Source organism: Capsicum annuum, chromosome 1 (assembly GCF_002878395.1).
Source record: "Capsicum annuum cultivar UCD-10X-F1 chromosome 1, UCD10Xv1.1, whole genome shotgun sequence".
In the NCBI taxonomy this organism is placed as follows: Eukaryota; Viridiplantae; Streptophyta; class Magnoliopsida; order Solanales; family Solanaceae; genus Capsicum; species Capsicum annuum.
The window spans coordinates 16,421,531-16,442,159 of NC_061111.1; the positions used below are offsets into that span (position 1 = coordinate 16,421,531).

General features: G+C 33.6%; 1 long non-coding RNA gene across 1 annotated transcript; it reads left to right on the top strand.

Annotated features, from left to right (window-relative positions):
• Positions 1-571: 571 nt before the first annotated feature.
• Positions 572-4,624, top strand: LOC124886413. The gene is made up of 3 exons (XR_007043560.1): positions 572-811; positions 966-1,060; positions 4,351-4,624. It is a non-coding gene; the product is annotated as an uncharacterized LOC124886413 (long non-coding RNA).
• The last annotated feature ends 16,005 nt before the right edge of the window (positions 4,625-20,629 follow it).

The following is a 20,629-nucleotide window of genomic DNA, read 5'->3' on the forward strand; positions in this document are numbered from 1 at the left end:
AAATGATAGTTATGGCAGAGGAGAAGGTGGTAGCATTTGTGGTGTAGGAGGAGGAAGAGGAATAGGTGATTGTGTAAAAGGAGGAAGTGGTGCTTATGAAAGAAGAAGAGGAGGTATTGATACTAGCAGAAAGAAGTTGGAGGCAGCGGTGGCGGCAGGAGGGTTGTAGAAGGGGTGGGGTGGAAAAAATAAGGCCTTTGTGTGAATAATAAAGGGTGAAAATTATTTTCCCCGAAGTTTATCTTAAAAATCAACTTTTCCCGAACTATTAACAATTATCAACCTCCTCTTTTATCACAATTCGATCATTGGCCGACAACTTTATAAATTTGACCGATGACTAGATGGGTAAATAGTAATTTCCACTTTCTTTCAATCTAATTAATCTAATAAAGTTAATAGGTGAAATTTAATTTTATGAAGATAACATTTTAATTCCACTGTTTATAAAGCAAAGCTACACCTAGTTACTTATTTATTTTTTTTCATATATAAAAGCAAAGCATCTCAGGCCCACCCATTTTTATATTTAAATATCAAAATATAGTTTAAAAAAAAAAGCAAATTTACATCATTCTAGAAGAAGCTACAGAGAACAAAATGGGTGAGTATTTTCCAGTAAGTATTTTTTTTTTTTTGTCAATTTTCCATTTTCAATTTTGGATGCACAGTCTACAATCATTTCAAAATTCACACCTAAATCCCTAAATATCGAGTAACAGAAGAGCAAAACAATAAGAAGCAAAGATTAAACCTTGACATAGAGAACAGCATCAATCGAAATGCTGAAGTAGCAATTGCTACTTTTCCAGTGAGTATTTTTTCTTTGTCAAAAAATTTATTTATCATTTTACTTATTTTCTCCAATTTTGTGCAACAACTTTATTTTGGATCTTTTAACCTCTGCTTATTAATTGCTTTGATATTTTTGATTCTGTGTTGTTCTGATCTGTTTGAATTTTGAGTGTAATTTGCTGGCTTGAAAGACCTGAGATATGGAGCATACGAAGATTAGCCGAATGACGACCTTGCAATTGGTGGCTCCAACCTCAAATTCATGGTTAGTTTTTGCCTGATCCTGATACTCCATCCATTCCTATTTCTCCAAAATCAATCTTTTTACAGTGTTCAAATACTCCTTCCGTCCCACAATTAGTGTCATCTTAACGAAGCTAAGATCATGTCCATTAAGGAATCAATAAACATAATGCGTAGTTTACTTAACTACAGCTATTTAATAAATGTCTCTTGAAAATTCAACGCTATCAAGAAGATGAAGTATGGGGCTATAGTTGGAAAATATACTGATTTTTGTGTTGAATTTCTAAAGGGACTCTTATTTTGGGACGGAGGGAGTACGATATTGCTGCATTGGTGTTTCTAGTGGTCTGTTGATGGAGGTTAAGCTGATTTATACTTAAGTTGCTTAATTTGTTATGATATCTATGTGGAGTTTCGTTTTAAACAGGTAGCTACTTGGGATTTCTTAGGGATTAGTTACTTGATTACTTCTTTAGTCTAGGCAGAAGGTCATTAATAGCTATATCTGGTCAGAAGATAAAAATTGTGCAGTGCATAATTAGCTTAGGAATTGACTAATAAAAACATCATACTGTTGAAACTAAACTGCAAAAATAGAAGTTTTAAGAACTAGAAAATCTCCAAAAGCAAAAGAGACAAGTCTTGAGGGTGGACCGATTATGAATAATGACAAATCTCCAGAAACGCACCATCACGTCCAGTAAATGAATCACGTCTTGTATATCTATTCAACAGCATAATGAAATCTGTAAACTGAAGAATACAAAATAATTATTTCTTATTTTACGAACTCAAAATTAGAAAATGAAAAAAGAGATGAACTTACTAATGTAGTCCACGCTCATCAGTTATTTATAGTAGATGCTTTCTTTCCACATGTTCTGCTATTATGTCCAGTTTGATGACATGTTCTGCAAGTGCAATGAACTGATCTCTTGTTCTTTGGCTGTTCATCTCCTTCTCTTTTTCTATTTTTTGGTTTTCGACCTCTTTTCTTCTCTGTTTCTTGACGAGGACGCACAACAGGGTGATTTACAGTTGGCCATTTGCTCTCATCTGGAATTGGATTGATCTTTTTAGAATAAGTCTTCACATAAAAATCTTTAGTAAGTAGAGGATGGACAAATCTGCTCGGATCATCTCTAATATGAGTTATGCAACATAACGCATGTTTGCACGGTACACCACTGATTTGCCATTCTTTGTATTGACAAGACATCTCCTTTAAGTTCACTACATAATTTTTCAAGTCATGAACTTCAAACAAGTGATCACTTCCCCTGAAACAAAGCAATTTTCTTCCCATTTTTTGATTTTTATTAATTCTTTCTCTCACTTTTGGTGGAATTCGACTATCTAAGGCAACAACCTTTTCATACCTTTGTTGAAATCTAGTCATAATTTTTGTTCTAATCCATTCCAACATGGTAAGAATTGGCTTCTCTCTAACTTTCACCACAAAAGCATTGAAAGACTCGGTCATGTTATTCGTAACATGATCGGTTTTCACATGCTCATCAAATTTATGCCTTGCCCAACTTTCTAGTGATTCTTTGCAGTCATACAACAACAAATTATAGGCAGATTTATTTAGTTCTTTCATCTCATTCATAACTTGCCAAAAGTCTTGCTCATTATAGGCCTTAACTGCTGTCCAGAAAAGCTCCCTTAACTTTGGACCAGGATGTTTGACCTTAAAATTGTTATATAAATGTCTTGCACAAAATATATGATCAGCCATTGGAAAAAAAAAATTCACAGCATTCTTTAACCCTTTTTGCCTGTCACTCATAAATGTGATGCCTTCAATATCTCCAATTGAGTTGGACAAGCAGTCAAGAAAATACTCCCATGTCGATCCATCCTCCTTATTGGCAATCATGACTGCTAAAGGAAAAATACTTGAATTTGCGTCAAGTGAAACAGCAACAAGTAATTGTCCTTGAAATGGCCCCTTGAAAAAACAAGCATCAATACCAACAACGCGTCTACAACCACTAACAAAACCATAACCCTGCGCCTCAAAGCTAATGTAAAAATGCTCAAGAATTGGATTGGACATCGGATTCAATAGATCTAAATCAATACACTTTAACTTTACCACAACACCTTCATTCGTCTCTTTTAGAATAGCTATGTATTGTGGTATTTTGGCATAACTCTTTTCATGATCTCCAGCAACTATCTTTTTTTCAATTATTATTGCCCTTAACAACTTTTGCTTACTACCATCAAGGCCAAATTTCTCTTTCAATGAAATATAAATCTTATCCGCAGATAAATCATAATCGGCTCTAAACTCTGGCTCAAATTGTTTAGCAATCCATCTTGAAGTTGCTCCATGATCTTTCATATCTCGAAGGCATGTGTGTGGATCACTTAGCTTTTTGATCTTATAAGTTACTCCATCGCCATAAGGGGAGGCATAAATATTCCAGCCATATTTTTCATCTTTACATTTAGCAATAAACCTTCTCCTCTCATTCTTTAGCTTCTCAATATGAAAACCCTCTTGGCGGACAAATTCTTCAATAACTGCTCTAAAATGAGTCACATTATTAAATATTTGTCCCTCTTTAAGTACAACAATCTCTTTTTTTAGTTTCTCATCATACATATATTTGAAAATGTCACCTTGCATTTTGTCACTTACCTTCGTCATTGAGTGATCAACTGCTTCATCATCATCGCTAACACCTTCAAATACTGTGTTTTCATCAGATTCATAATCAGATAGAACATCATCATTTTGTTAGTCCGAGTGATCACCATATTCTCAATCGTATCTTCATCCTCCTCATTGTCAGTCCACTGAAAATTTTCATCTTCAACTTCATCAAGATTTTCATTCATTATATTTAGTTTTATATGAATCTCTTTTGTCTCCATATTCTTATACATATCGAACAGATTTTTTAGGTTTGTATCATTATCCACTGTAATTATAACACCAGTATTCAGATTAATGGCTTCTAAATGAGTAGTTTTCCCCAACCAACTGGAAGGACCTCCTGATATACCATTATGAGCATCTTCTAATAAATCTACCATCCCATAGCGATTATCATTCGCATTAAAGACTTGATAGCATTTATCAAGACAATGTATTGATAAGGTGAATGACATTCCTGAAATAACATCAATAAATTAAATGTAAGTTAGGTCTATCCTAAAGCAAAAAAAAAAAATTATGTTTAGTTATTTAAAATCAAGAAATCTGAGAATACTTTTTTTTACTTTCAAGCTCTTAAAATCTAGTTTGAAGAATTAAAAAAAAAGCAAGTAATACTCTTTTTTACATGATTGCAGGCATTGAATCACCTTATTGTATAATCCTATTGCTCGACATGTATATGGGAAGAAAATTTTTTTGACGAAGAAACTTATTCATGCTACTGCTGCCACTATTACTACTGTTGTTGCTACTATCTCTAGTTCCTCTAACTCCTCCTAGTTTATTATGTAATGCTATTGAACCTCCTTTTACTATGTATTTTTAATCATGTAAATGTAATTGTTATTAGCATTACCCATGCTACTGCTACTACAATTATTATTACTACTATTAATTCTTCTACTCGTACTAGTACGTTTTCTTTATGTAGTTCTACTAGTTTGTTTTCCATTCCACTTATTCAATAGCTAGCATGTTTATATAATATAGGATTATGTTGTATTATATATTTTGATGGATATGATGGATAAATTATGGATGATAGAGTTTAGCAATACGAATCCAAGAAAGAAAAAAAAATTGTTCAATAGTTTTGTAATTGAAAAGGCATAACATATGACAAAGTAGTTGGGGTTAAAGTGAAGTTTATTCAAATTGTTTACCCTGATTTTGAGAGGTTGAAGATGAACAGTCATGTGCTTTCTGCATGAACAAAAAAGAAAAGATCACCGTTGTAGAAGATGAAACACAATATTAAGGGTAATATTAATTAATAGGATCCTTAATTAATAAGGTATTATTAATAAATTAAGTCACTTAATTAGATTAATTAGATTGAAAGAAAGTGGAAATTACTATTTACCCATCTAGTCATCGGTCAAATTTGTGAAGTTGCCGGTCAATGGCTAGATTTGATAATTGTTGATAGTTTGGGGGAGGTTGATTTTTAAGACAATTTTTTTTTTTGGGGGGGGGGGGGGGGGGGGGGGGGGAAACGATTTTTACACTTGAGGATTTTAAAATTAGGGTCATTAATACTAGTCTTAAAATTGTCACCTCTATTCAATAATTAAGAGTTGTATCACTCTTTTTAAATTTTGAAATCTTTTTATCACTCTTAATTTATTTTTTCAAGTAACATGTCTTACTTTCAAAATTTTAAATCCTATATTTAAGAAAGGTTTACTTGTGTACATATATTTTTATGAACTGATAATGTAAAAAATTATTTACACCAATCATGTATATAAAAAACTTCAACTCCTTTTTCATCAAGTGCTTAAATTTTCTCAGTTTCTAATTTGCATATTTTGGTTAAAAAAAGTTGTTTTCCTTTTGGTCAAAATAAAATATATTTTTCTAAAGCCTAGGGTGTGTGTGATATAAGAAAAATATTTTTCTGAAAATTAAGTTAATTTCTTATTTATTTTATTGTGTTTGATAAGTAAATAAAAAGTATAGTCCAAAAACATCTAGTTATCTATACAACTATTAATTTAAATGGTGACGATGACGATAATTATTTTGTGCACTGACAATATCCATTATTTTAACACTATCAGGTTAAATTACTCACATCGCAATAACATATGACTATTTCTCATAACCAATAGATAGTTAGCCTGCAATATTAATTTTATTTTTACTGTTACTATATATAGCTTAAATTGTTACATAATTGCAAATATTTACAAATGGTAGGCTAAAGTTGTTACATAATTGCAGGTAGGGGTAGGCGTTCGATATTTTTAAAGTTCGGGTTTGGTAATTCGGTAATCGGTATTTGAACGTAGATGCCACATATCATACTTATAAACATCGATGCGGTAATTCAGTAATCGATAAATTAAACTTTGGTTCGGTACGGTATTTGGTAATACCATATTAAAGTTGGAAATGTGCAAATGTACGTTTAAACTTCAAAGTGTATATTTAATAAAAACCTATTTAATATTCATTTTGTTGTTTTTTACGAATATATTATCAAGGTCCAAAAGATTCTTTGGGATGACTAATATTATTTATATATATATATATATATATATATATATATATATATATATATATATATATAGATAGATAGATAGATAGATAGATAGATAGATAAAATCGATATTCGGTAAATACCGAATACCAAACGGTATTAATATCTTGTATCAAACTCAATTCCAAATATCAAAATGTTGAAATTTTATTCCCAAATATCATACCAAATACCGAATTATCGAATATCAATTATCAAATTTTTTAATTTGATTCGATAATTCGTTTTTTAGTATTTTATTCCCAACCCTAATTGCAGACATTTACAAATGATAGGCTGAAGTGTCTCACTATGGTGGGCTGAAGTGCCTCACTCAAGATCATCCTTTACTTTACAAGCTCTTCGATGGTTTCAAATATCTTTCATTTTATATCGCAGAGAAAAGACGTGGCATCGTTATTACTCTCGAGGACTTCTATGATGTCTCAGCCAACATTCTAATTTTTTTTTTTTGATAATTTACATAAATCTCTCAATCTTTTAAGTGATATTACATAAAATTTCAACTATTTTGTTAATTATATTTTATCCGATTTTTGAAATAGTAATACATATGTTATAAGGTGATACATATAAAAAATTAATACATTTGAAACTGATAAAGATATTTATTTAAGGAAATAATAGATTCTCTTTTATTCATTGTATTCTTTTATTTAAGGAAAGATATCTAGTTTTTATCTTTTATTAGATTTAATTTAGGTGTTTTAATTATGTTTCTCTTTTTTCATCTTTAATGATGAAAGATATGTTTTTTTCATCTTTTTTCTCTTTTCCCATCTTTAGTTTCGTCTTTAACTTTAGTCTGTTTTTTTAGATTTAATTTTAATTATGTTTCAATTCATCTCTTAGTCTTTTTTTTTTTTTTAATATTATTACTTTTGTTTCCTACACTGACTACACCATTACCGTTCATTAATAACATATGAATCACCCAGTAATTGAAATAAATAATTGTATCTACCATACGAATCACCATAATACCATATATATCACCCATTAATATAATATGAATCACATAATAATTGAAATAAATAATTGTATCTACCATATGAATCACCATAATACCATATATATGAATCACCCAATAATTGAAATGAATAATTCTATCTACCATATGAATCACCATAATACCATATATATCACCCATTAATATCATATGAATCACCCAATAATTGAAATAAATAATTGTATCTACCATATGAATCACCATAATACAATATGTATCACCCATTAATATCATATGTATCACTCATTAAAATCATACAAAATGTATCTAACGTATGAATCACCATAATACCCATATAATGATCATATTTATCATTCATGTGAATCACCATTAAAAGAATAAACATGTATGAATAACTAAATAAATTTATATATGTATTAATAGATTTTTAAAAAAAATATGGGAGTGATTTTAGGAGAGGAAAAAAAAAGTTGCATGCGTTACTGGAGGAGAAAAAAATAGGAAGAAAGATGATTTAAGCATTAATGGAAGAGAAAAAAACTGGAAGGAAGATGATTTAAGCATTAATGGAAGAGAAAAATCAGGAAGGAAGATGATTTAATTGTTGATAATTAGGGAGATATTTTAGGGAAAGAAATCTTTGAAAAAAAATAGCTTGAATGAGTTAATGGTGGAGTAAAAATAGGACGTGAGGTTTTATTGATATATATCAAAAGTAAAGTTAAAACTTGAGATTTTATATAAATTTTAAAAAAGTAAAGGATATTAGGTAATATAGTCTCTTAAGTAGATTTGTGTAATTTATCCATGTGGTGTCTCAACCAACATTCCAATTGTCTTAATAGTTGATTGTGGAGATCTCTCCTAGTTCTTCCCCCTCCATCTTGTAATAGTTTTAAACTACCATATACACTCCATCTTGTAATAGTTTTAAAATACCATATACTTTTTTGTGTACTCGAGAGCTTCTATGGTGTCTTAGCTAACATTTCAAACTTATCTTGATACTGATAATTGATGGTCGGTTCATTTCCTCGTTCGCCCCTCGCCCCTCGCCCCTCGATCTATCTTAGAATAGTTCTAAGAGAGAAGTATTAATTACCCCCTGAAGTTGTCACATCTTATTCAGCGTAAATCTAAACTATCATTTGTCTTAAATATCCTTCTAAACTTGTTAGTTTCGTAAGTCGCGTGCCCTTTTTTGGCCCACGTGGCATAAAAAGGTGGATTCAAACTTCATCAGACGCGTGATGGAGTAAAAAAAATCATCACATCAACATTTTTCAAGGGTTAAAAAGGAAAAAAAACTATTTTTTTATTTTTACAAAAATTTCAAACGCCCCCTCTCTCTTCTCTTCCTATTTATTCTCCCTTCTCCTCCATCACTTTTAAAATTTCTAAAAATAATTTTATTTCAATTGCTTCTATTTTACCTACTTAAATTAGGGGGGTGCATCGATCAATTCTATTTGATTTTTTATATTATCGTTCAGTTTATCAGTTTTTGATTTTTAAGTATGTTAAATCAATAACCAAACCAATAAGATATTTTCTTATCGGTTTTTGATTTATCAATTTTAGTCCTTAAAGGTTCATATTCGATTTAACTGATAAGAAAATACTTATAAAATAGAAAAAATAGTAACTAACGTGAAAAGAAACTGAATATATATATATATATATATATATATATATATATATGTAGGTGTAAAATAATAATTTAGTTTATTCTTATTGGGTTATTGGTTTACCCAATAACCCAATAAAAAAAACTAAAATCGAATCAATAATCCAATAAATTCTTTTTATAAAATCATTAAAAAATCGTTAACCCAATAACCCAATCACGATAAATTAATAACATTTTTATCGATTCGGTTTTTGTACACCTCTAACTTAAATTATGATTTCTTACTCCATTAATTATAATAGGAAACGTGTTTGTGCATGTGAGTCTCCTCAAAATCCTAATCGAAACAGTAATCGATGAAACACTAACAAGAAAAAACAATCCCATATTTTTAACATTAAGAAAATAAATAAAGCACATAATTTTTTTAGATAGCTTACTTGATCAACGAAAATTCAACCTTTCTCTATTTCAGAGACGAGAAAACACAATTGTTTTTGAGAGAAATCGGAGAATTAAGAGTGAAAGTGGATTATTTTTTGATATAGGATAAACATGAGGGAAGTAAATGATATTTATCCACATGGACAGACGCATAAGCAACTTTTTCCACATGTACGCGCGTGTTTTATACGTTGTGGTCTTTGGACCACAAAAGGAGTAGTTTAGATATACACTGAATAAGACGTGATAACTTCAAGGGTAATTAATATTCTCTCTAGTTCTAAACTATTAGCTATTTTCCTTATATATATGCTTGTAGTAAAGGTTTATTGTGTTATTAGAATTAATAAAGTAAAGCCTAACTGATATGTACCTATTGGAAGCTTTCCATATTAGTCAGAGATTAGTCGACTAGTTTCTTAGCTGATCAAATTAGTGGTCATGTGTGTCTCACATTCTATTGTTGTTATAACAGCTGGAAAGTAGTTAACAGAGTTAGTTACTGGTGATCTCAATTCCCTATTCATTCCCATGTTATTTTATTTTGTATAAATAGTACCAACAACTTCAATTGTAGCATCCATTGAGAAATATCAATAGCAGAACTCTCTTTTCTCTCTATAATCCAAGTGATATACTGGAGCTTAACTATTCAAAGACAATTCTGTTAATTTGTCTTTTAGGTTTGCTCGATTTCATTCTCAAAATTGTTGAGTATGTATCATGATATCAGAGCCAGAAATTCTATGATCTGTGGAAATGTGGGATGACAATACGCGAATACAGGAGTTACGAAATGAGGTTGATAGTCCGAAAAACTCCATAGAAGGAGTTACTAACTCTGTTGCAGAGATTCGACAAGCAGTGGATAGTGTGGAAAGAGCTTTGGAGGAATTTCGAAGGTTGATGATGGCGAACTTGAATAATCAAGGTATTCAACCTCCACCCGATGGAATGGGGGGGAATGTTAGGAATGAGGTTTCGGAGGGTAACCCATAAGAGGTGGTTGACCTACAAATTATCAAATTCCTACTAGGAAATATCAAATGAAATTCCCCAAGTTTGATGGGAAAGGATTAAAAGATTGGATCTACATGTGTGAGCAGTTTTTTGATGTTGATGAAACTCCTGAGGATTCTTAAGTGAAGCTAGATTCTTGAAATTTGGAGGGGAAAGCATTAAAATGGCACCAATCTTATATGAAGCAATGACTGACAAGGGATTCACCCCGCTGGATTGACTATGTAGGCAGTGTGTATGCACGATTTGGAGCTGAATTGTTTGATGATTATATAGGCGACTTCAAGGATTTATGGCAGGTAAATACTATTCAGTAATATGTTGATCTCTTTGATGAATTGCTCACTAGAATCTAATTGTTGGAGGACTATGTTATTAGTTTCTTTATTAGGGGTTGAAGCCCGAAATTGGTTTACCAATTAAAATATTAGCACCAAGAACCTTGTCTAAAGTTGTTAGTTTAGCGAAAATACAGGAGAGGGCTCTTGTAGTGCAAAAACAATCCTTTAATACCTCTTCCATCTTGCCCACTCCAAAAACCTTCTCTAAATTTTCATCCACCACTCTTTCTTTCTCATATGGACAAAGTCAACAACCCAAACCAAACACTTCTAATCCTAGAACCCAAATTTTTTCTATGACCACCACTATAAAACCTCAATTCGAACTGGCTAAATTGTTAACACCAGCTGAAATGGATGATAGGAGGAGTAAAGGCTCGTGTTTCAACTATAATGAGAAATACAGTTATGGGCATATTTGCAAAAAAAAGAGACATTTGGTTTATATGGAGGTAGATGAAGGTGATAGGGAACCCATAGAGCTGGAGGAAGAGCTCATGGTAGATCCAGCTGAATTCCTGACTATGATAGGTCAAGGATTACAAACCTATAAAGCAGGGGCAATTTTATCACATGTCTCAGTACATGCCATGAGTGGATCCCATGACTTTAGGACCATGAGAGTAACTGTGTCTATTAAAGGGAAGGTCGTTCAGGTTTTGATTGATATTGGAAGCACACCTAACTTTCTTGATTTGAATACTGCTAAGATCAGGGCATGCGTTGACTATTATTTCTCCCTTTGGAGTATTTGTGGCTGATGGCAAGAAAGTACAAAGCTAGTACATTTGCAAAAAGTTGGGATGGAAAATGTAAGAAATTTCTTTTGATTATAATATGTTGGTATTGCCAATTGAAGGGTGTAACCTGGTCTTTGGGATTCAATGGTTGATCATATTGGGGGACATTATGTGGAATTTCAGGAAGCTCAAAATGGAGTTCACTATTATGGGTCACAAAGTATCCTTGAGAGGGATACAACCAACTAATGTGAAACTGGTGCAACAAGATGGCATAGATAAATTTTTAGCAAAGCTTGATGAACATTGTATGCTCTCAGTTGGGTTATATAAAGAGGAAGCACAAGAGGTGGAAGGAGCTAGTTTGTTAATAACGAGTGTAGATGAAGGAGATGAGGGGCAAATAAATGCAGATATGGTGTGTATACTACAAGAGTATAATAATTTGTTTGAAACTCCTAAATACCTACCTCCTCCTAGACTACACGATCACAAGATCATTTTGTATGAGGGAACATCTACAATAAATATCAGGCCATACAGGTACCCTACAGTAAAAAAGCATGAAATTGAGATAATGATTAATGACATACTTTAATCTAAGATCATTAGGCGTAGCACCATTCCCTACTCTTCACCAATTGTTATGGTGAAGAAAATAGATGGTACTTGGAGAATGTGTGTAGACTATAGAGAGTTGAACAAGCACACGGTGAAAGATAAATTCCTCATCTCTGAAAGTGAGGAATTATTAGATGAATCACATGGTGCTAAATACTTCTCTAAACTAGATTTAAGGTTTGGTTATGATCAAGTCCAAATGTTTGAGTCTGATATTCCTAAAACTACATTTCGGACACATCATGGCCATTTTGAATTCCTTGTTATGCCTTTTGGGTTGACAAATGCTCCCTCAACCTTCCAAAGTCTAGTGAATCAGATATTCCACAAGTAACTCAGAAAATTTATACTTGTTTTTTTTTATGATATCCTCATTTACAACCAGAATTGGCTTGATCACATGCCTCATTTGAGGGAAGATTTTTAGATATTGCTGATTAATAGGTTACTGGTAAAAAAAAGTAAATGTGCTTTTGGAGTTGAACAAATTGACTATATAGGGCACGTGATCTCTGAATCAAGGGTAGATATGGATAAACAAAAGGTGGATTTTATGTTTTCTTGGCCTCAACCCACTACTATTAAGTGTTTGAGAGGGTTACTAGGTTTGGCTGGCTACTACATAAGATTCATACAAGGGTTTGGTATTACTTCTAGACCCCTATATGACCTCTTGAAGTTAGAAAATTTCTATTGGGATTCTATTGCCACTACACCTTTTGAAGAACTGAAGATATCTATTACTTCAGCTTCTGTGTTGGCCCTTCCAGACTTTTCCTAAGTTTTTGTTGTTGAAACTGATGCTTCAGAAGGTGGAATTAGAGTTGTTTTGACTCAGAACAACAGGCTAATAGTTTTTTTGGTCAAGGTTTCTATGATAAAACCAAGCTTTATCAATATATGAAAGAGAGTTATTAACTTTAGTGACTTCCGTGCAAAAATGGAGACCTTACCTGTTTGGACGTCAATTTGTGATCAAAACGGATAAGCACAACCTTAAATACTTATTGGAGCAAAGGATTACAACACCTAGTCAGCAGAAATGGTTGATCAAACTCCTAGGTTTTGACTACTTTATTGAGTATAAGAAGGGAAAATACAATGTGATTTCTGATGCCTTGTCTAGGAGGGATGATGCGGTCCAGTTCAACAGCATTTCAGGAGTACACTCTCAATTGTTGGAAGCAGTCAAGCAGTCTTGGTCACAAGATCCACCTTTACTGAAATTACTTAACATTATACAAAGTTCAGGTGTTCACAAACCTTACTATAAGTACCATGCTGACATTTTGAGTAGGAAGGGAAAACTCATGGTGGGAGCTAATCTTTAATTAAGGAAGGACCTAATGAGCTACTACCACACTAGTTCTGTAGGTGGTCTATGGTATGAAGGATTCTTTGCAGAGATTGAGGCAAGATTTTTATTGGAAAGGGATAAAGACTGATGTATATTCCTTTGTCAGAAAATGTGAAGTGTGTCAGCAATGCAAGAATGAAAATGTTGCATACCCTAGCCTACTTCAACCCTTCTCTATACTTGACAAGGTTTGGTAGGACATCTCTATGTATTTCATTGAAGGTCTTCCAAAAGCTGCGGATAAAGATGTTATTTTTGTAGTTGTGCACAGGCTGAGCAAGGCTGCTCATTTCATGTCCCTTAAACATCCATATACAGCTCTAGAAGTTGCTCAGGTTTTTATGGATGGGGTGTTTAAACTTCATGGCATGCCAAAGACCATTGTGTCTGATAGAGATGTTGTGTTTACCATTAGGTTTTGGCAAGAATTATTTAAGCTCCAAAAGGTTTCCCACTTAACTTCTACTACTTACTATCCTCAAATTGCTGGATAATCTGAGGTTGTTAATAGGTGTTTGGAAGGTTATCTCAGATGTATGACCTTTGATAAACCAAAGCACTGGCCTCAGTGGTTATCCCTAGCTGAATGTTGGTACAACACCACCTTTTACACTGCCACCAACATGATCCCTTATGAGATTATGTATGGGCAAAACCATCTCCTCTCTCTTTCTTATATGCCCTTTGAATTATAGTTGGACCTAGTGGATATGAGTTTGCAGGCTAGAGAAGCTACCTTGAAGAAACTCAAGTTCCACATAGAGAGGACGCAAAATAAGATAAAGACCCAGGCTGATAAGGAAAAAACTGAAAGGGAATATAATGTTGGTGACTAGGTGCATGCCAAATTACAACCTTACAAACAACTATCATTGAGATCTCATGGCAATCAGAAGTTAGTTGCTAAGTTCCTTGGACCATTTTAGGTCATTTCCAAGGTTGTTTCTGTGGCTTATACCTTGGATTTACCATCCAATACTAAGGTCCACCCTACTTTTCACATCTCTCAGCTAAAAAAAAATTAGGTGCTCACACTGTTTCTCCCATTCTACCTATTATCCCCACTTCTGACACACTTGTTTTGCTGACTCTTAAAACTGTACTTGATAGAAGGATGATCAAGCATCGGGGCAAGGCCCTTACTCAGCTACTGATCAAGTGGTTTAACACCCTAAAAGAGGACAGTACGTGGGGAGATTATGAGTCTTTTGTGGAATAGTTTTTGTCCTTCAATCCTTGAGGACAAGGATTGTCTCAAGGGAGAGGTATTGACATGTACCTATTGGAAGCTTTTCAAATTAGTCAAGGATTAGTCGACTAGTTGCTTAACTGATCAAATTAGTGGTCACGTGCATCTCACATGCTATTGCTGTTATAATAGCTGGAAAGTAGTTAACAAAGTTAGTTATTATAACTAACTCTGGTGATCCAATTCCCTATTCATTCCCTTGTTATTTCTTTTGTATAAATAGTATCAATAACTTCAATTGTAGCATCCATTGAGAAATATTAATAACAAAACTCTCTCTTCTCTCTCTAATCCAAGTGATATACTGGAGCTTAACTGTTCAAAGATAATTCTGTTAATTAGTCTTTTAAGTTTGCTCGATTTCATTCTCAAAATTGTTGAGTACGTATCTCTAACCCTCTTAGTTGTACTCCTCGTTAAGATTTTCTTTGTCATTTATCAATAAAGCTAGCCCAAATCATCCTACCCCGTGAATTCCATAATAAAAAAACACTTATGTATGCTTGCTACTTTTACCTTTAACTAAATTGTCACTTTTGTTACTTGGATTTTTCTAGCACAAACATGAGAATACGATATCGCAAGGCCATCTCAATAAAATTACTTGCTTAAAGTCAAATTTCAACATAAAGCTTTAAACATATGTACATAACAAAAATATTATCAATAATCTTGAGTTTTTTTTTTAATATTCTTACGAACTACTTTTTTAGTGTAGTGTTCTTAGAAGATACTAAGCATTTAACTTCATATAGTAATATTCTTATTTATAAAAGTAAGGACTAATTTTAATTAATAAGATGTTAGTCATTTGTTTGCAATGCATTACCTTGAATATTATTGTGAAAACTTTATTTATTAAAATGAATATTTGATACAAAGTTCTAAAATATTTTTAATAAAAAATAGATAGTTCTTCTTTTTTTTTTTTTTTTTTAATTTAAATTTTGTGCCTTTTATATTTTACAATATTTAATATATTTTAAGTGAAATTAAAATCATAAATTTCATATTAAATTTTTTAGGGCTTCAAAATTTTGGAGCCTAAAGCAAATGTGTTACCTTACCCTTGAGCCACCCTTGTATGATCATTGTAGACACGTAATTTTATCCCTTCACAACTTAGTTTTATCGTTTACCCTATCGTACAACGTATCCTGTCCGCGTGGTAATTTTTCACAAGAAAAATAAATAAATAACCAACTCATCATTTTTTTATTTATCTATTTATTTTAATCTTTATCCCAAATAACAAATCCTAACAAATTTAATCTTATTTTAAAAAATTCCAACAACCTCTTCAATTAAAAGAGGACACATCACCACCCAATACCCTTCTACCCTACCTACCCACGTGACCCCCTCCTCACATTTCTTGTCCACAAAGAAAAAAAAAAGGGATAAAGATACATCACTTTCACTTACCTCTCACGGACTCCACTGAGAAAAACAATTCTTCATTTTCCTCTTCTTCACACTATATACAATACACACACAGTAAAACAAAGATGGACAATCCCCTCTCTGATTTCACACCATAAACACGACAACAACTATTGACGATGTTCCATTTTTCTTCTTTGTGAATACACACTCACCCACAGCTAATTTACGAAAATAATCAAAACACACACTGCTACACGTAAACACGCACACAGTGAATCGAGAAGCTGTTCGGAGTGAGAAAAACAGGGATCAAGGAGGAAGAAATCTATTTGTTGTCGAGAATTTTTGGTGAAATTTTCATCGGAACTGTTGACCAGACCGTATATTCGACGTACCCAAATCCCAAATTCTCCAATTTCTCCGTTTCCTTTGGTTTTAAGCGAATCTGACCCTTTCTCATCTATCTTAGTGACTCGTTTTTCAAATCAAGCTTCAGATTCTTCAGTTTTCTCGTGATTTGTTTTGGGTTTCTTGAGGATTCCTTCTCGAATTGTATTTCGTGAATATTTCGTGGTTCGAGTTCGTTTGACAGTCGGGTATGGTATTCTTCGAGGTTCGAGTTGAGGCGGGTTAGTCGATTGAGGTTCAATTCGAGGTCCGGTCGCGGGTTCCGTCTCTTCACCGGTTAATACTAAATCTTGAAAGCTTCAAATTGAGGTCCGATTCTACTCCTTTCATCTTTTCATTTCTTTGTTGGTGATATTCGGTGCGTTGTATTATACTCATTTGGCCAGGAAATGCCTCGAGGTATTTGTATTGATTTATCCGGGGAATGCCCCGACGTATCATGTATGCAAAGGAGATTCATGATGAACGCCCGAGGCATCGGGTAAAGCATTGAAGCGCATTTTAGGATTAGTGGAGGTTTATATTTCTGTATTTTTCTATTTTTTAGGATTGTATAATTGGACTAGACATTATATTTTTCAAAATTCGTTTATTTGTTGTTTGTTTTGATTGTTTTTGTGGGGTTTATACATTTTGTAGTGTCAAATTAGCCTATATGCTCCACCAAGCGACTGTGGTCAAACCACGGGACCGAGGGGTGCCTAACACCTTCCCCTCGGTCAATAGAATTCCTTAGCCGGAATCTTTGTTTGCAAACCAGTTTAAAGAGTCAAATTATTTTGAAAAGGATCTTTCAAAGGTGACTTGGCACACTGGATTGTGTCAAGTGGCGACTCTGAGTTTAAATGTAAAAAGTTCTTTTTTGAAACAATTTTTCATATTTCGTCGCTTTGATAATAAAAATCCTTTCGAAACATAAATTATAATCTTTTTCGAGTTAAAAAGGGCGTGTGACAGCTCTGGCTACTTTGCTGGAGATTTTTCAGAATTCAAGATTATTTTGGAGTTGTATCGACTTAGTTTGACGTTATGAGTGTATAAATTTTTTTTTTGTGTTATTGTTTGTGTTATTATTATCATTGTTGAGTGCTTACGTGCTATGTGTTTACAATTTCATCTTATGTGTTACCGCTTTATACCTGGCATCATGTGCATAACCCGAGTCATTCTTTCTGCATAAGTTCATAGTACACGCTGTGTACACGACTTCTAGTTGAGTCACCCTTATCTTAGGAGGGCTGGTATGGAGTGGGTGGAAAGCTAAAGCAGCCACTATCGACCATACGCTTCCCCGAACAACCTTGTTAGTGAACTCCAGCGTAGGTCAGCCTTTAGGTCATGCTTATCTGCATCATATTGAGACCTAACGGGACTCACTTGGTCCTTTGTAGGAGACTCACCTCTAAAGCATTCCTACGTGCTAAATGTTGCATCTTTGAGGGTAGCAGGGTCATTTGACAGACTGATTTGGGCAAAAACACGTGTTAGAAGCAAAGTGTGTAGGTAAGAAATTGTTGAAAAAAAGAGTGAAAAGAGAGTTTTGTAAATTTTTAGAGTTTTTAATGACTTTAATTTTTCACAATACAAAATTTTAAAAAAAATTCTTCCTTTTTTACGCATTTACTCAAAAAAAATAAAACAAAAAAAAACATCAAAAAGATTTTCTTTTGATTCCTTTAGCATGCATTCATAATTTTCAAAAAAAGATTTTCTGAATAGGAGTTTTTTATAATAGAAAAATTAAAAAAATAGTAGAAGTTTTGTACATTTCATATAGCAAAAATACCAAAAAGATTTTTTCTTTCAAAGTTATTGGTGTCAGTTTTATGTGAAGTGTCTAATGAGAAAACTCAAAAAAAAGATTTTATTAATGCTGTTCATTGTTTGTCTTTGGTTGTATCTCTCAAGTCAGGATCTAGTTCGTTATTCAATCATTAGTTGTCCAATCTGGATGAACTATACACCCCTGATTCTCCTCTCTCGAGAGTGAGATACGTAGGCAACCTACTGTTGGTTGGGGATCTTATTTCAAAATTAAAAAAAAAAAGACTGTCTTCACGCTCCATTTAGAGTAGATGTTTTATATACATCTTTAAACGATAAAAAAAATAATTCTTTACTAGGTTCAAGTTTCATTTTCATATGAAATTCAAAATTGAAAATTCAAAAAGATTTTTCTTTGGTAATCGTAGGTTTCATTTTGTATAGGAATGTTAAAACTGAAAACACACACAAAAAAAAGATTTCTCGTCAATTCTTTTGACAATTTATTATTTTCTTTTCTTCTTAGAGTTTCAAGAAAAAGAAAAAAAGAAAGAAAAAGAGTTTAATTGACCATTTTGGCAAGACTTCACAAACTACGCACACCTAATTTTCATCTCTCCGGAGTGAGATACGTAGGCTCCCTTCTTGGATTCGGTGATCTTTTCTAAATGAAAAAAAAGGGTTTTGAAAAAAAGGCGTTGAACTCTAACGCATTTGATGTTTCTTTTGTTCAATTAGTTTAAGGTGGTTGGTTTGTGGCATTTTGGCTGGTCCTCCTTATTGCACCAAGTCACAGAGAAAGTTATAGCCAACAAGGATACCGAGTTTGTTGTCACTAATCAGAACGGAAGTTCGAGAAATGAGAATTTAAGAGCCAATGAAGAGATTCGAAAATTAAGGCAGCAAATGATAGAAATGCATCGAGCTTGGGATAATGGGTTGCCGCCTCCCCCAGTTCCCACTGATAATCTGGAATACCTTTCTAGCTTTCCTCCCGTGTCACATACACAATTTCCCATTTTTATTGATATGCCACAATATGCATCAGCATTGACTCCGGGGCAACAATATCCAATCACTTCCAATGTTTATGTCCTCGCTCCCCAATCCAAGACTACCACATACTCGGATCCACCTGTTGTTCATGCTTTTGCAGGGCCACCTCCACCTGAAGCTCCTACTTTTGATGTTCATCCATAAGTTGTGCCTCTCTACTCTACAAGAGAGCCTGCAATGAATATTACTTGTGATCAGCGTTACACTTCTGAGCCTACATTCAGGTTGACTGGTCTTTATGGTGACACTCACCTGCCTGAATTTCCTCCTAACACTGAGAAACCTGTTATGACAGAAGAACAAGAGGAAATAACCAAAAAATTGAGAAGTTTGGAACTTCTATGAAGAACTTGCAAGGACTTGGGGGTTCCAAAAGTGTCTCATATAAGGACTTATGCATGTTTCCAGGTGTCAACCTTCCTCCTGCTTTTAAAATGCCAAAGTTTGGGAAGTATGTCAATATGGGGACCCAGTGGCACATTCGAGGTGATATTGTAACCAATTAAGGGGTGCTGGAGGAAAGGAAGAACTAATCATGGCTTATTTCGGGGAGAGTCTTTCAGGCATAGCTTCGGAATAGTGTGTTGACCAAGACATCGACAAGTTGATTAGTTTGGATGACCTAGCTAATGAATTCGTGCAACAATTTCAATACAATGTGGAGTTGATTCCTAATGAGAAATCTCTGACTAATATGAATAAGAAAAACACCGAAATTTTTAGAGAATATGCGATTAGATGGCTTGAACAAGTTGCTAGGGTGAAACCGCCAATGAAAGAAAGTAAGATAGTAGATGTATTTATTCAAGCGCAGGACGAAACATATTATCAACATTCGTTACCTGCATTAGGCAAGCTATTCATTAAGGTCCTTAAAATGGGGGAGATAATAGAAGAGGGAATTAAGAATGGTCGCATTGTGAGTTTCGCAACATTGACAACGACTACTCAAGTAATTCAAAAGGGTTTAGGAAGTGTTGGGGAGAAAAAGAATGAGGAAGATGCATCTGCTATTATAGTTGGACAACAGGAACGGTCACGACCCCGTCGTCGTCACTCTTAGGCTCAAACCCAAGTTCATTCCCAAGCTCCACATAATCGCTCCCAAAATCCATTACACTCTGCTCCTCCACCTCCATATCTAGTATATAATGCACAAACACATGTTCAACCCCCATCTTACCCATAGTGGAACACACCAACTCCTCAGAGTCATCCTTTAACTCCACAAATATACCAAAATCCTTTTAGGCCTGATTTTAGATCCAAGCCAAATGACGAAATGATGCAGAAGCCGAGAGATAGCTTCACACCAATTGGAGAGTCGTATGCCAGTTTGTTTCAGAGATTATTACAGTGGGGTATGATCACTCCTCTCCTTGG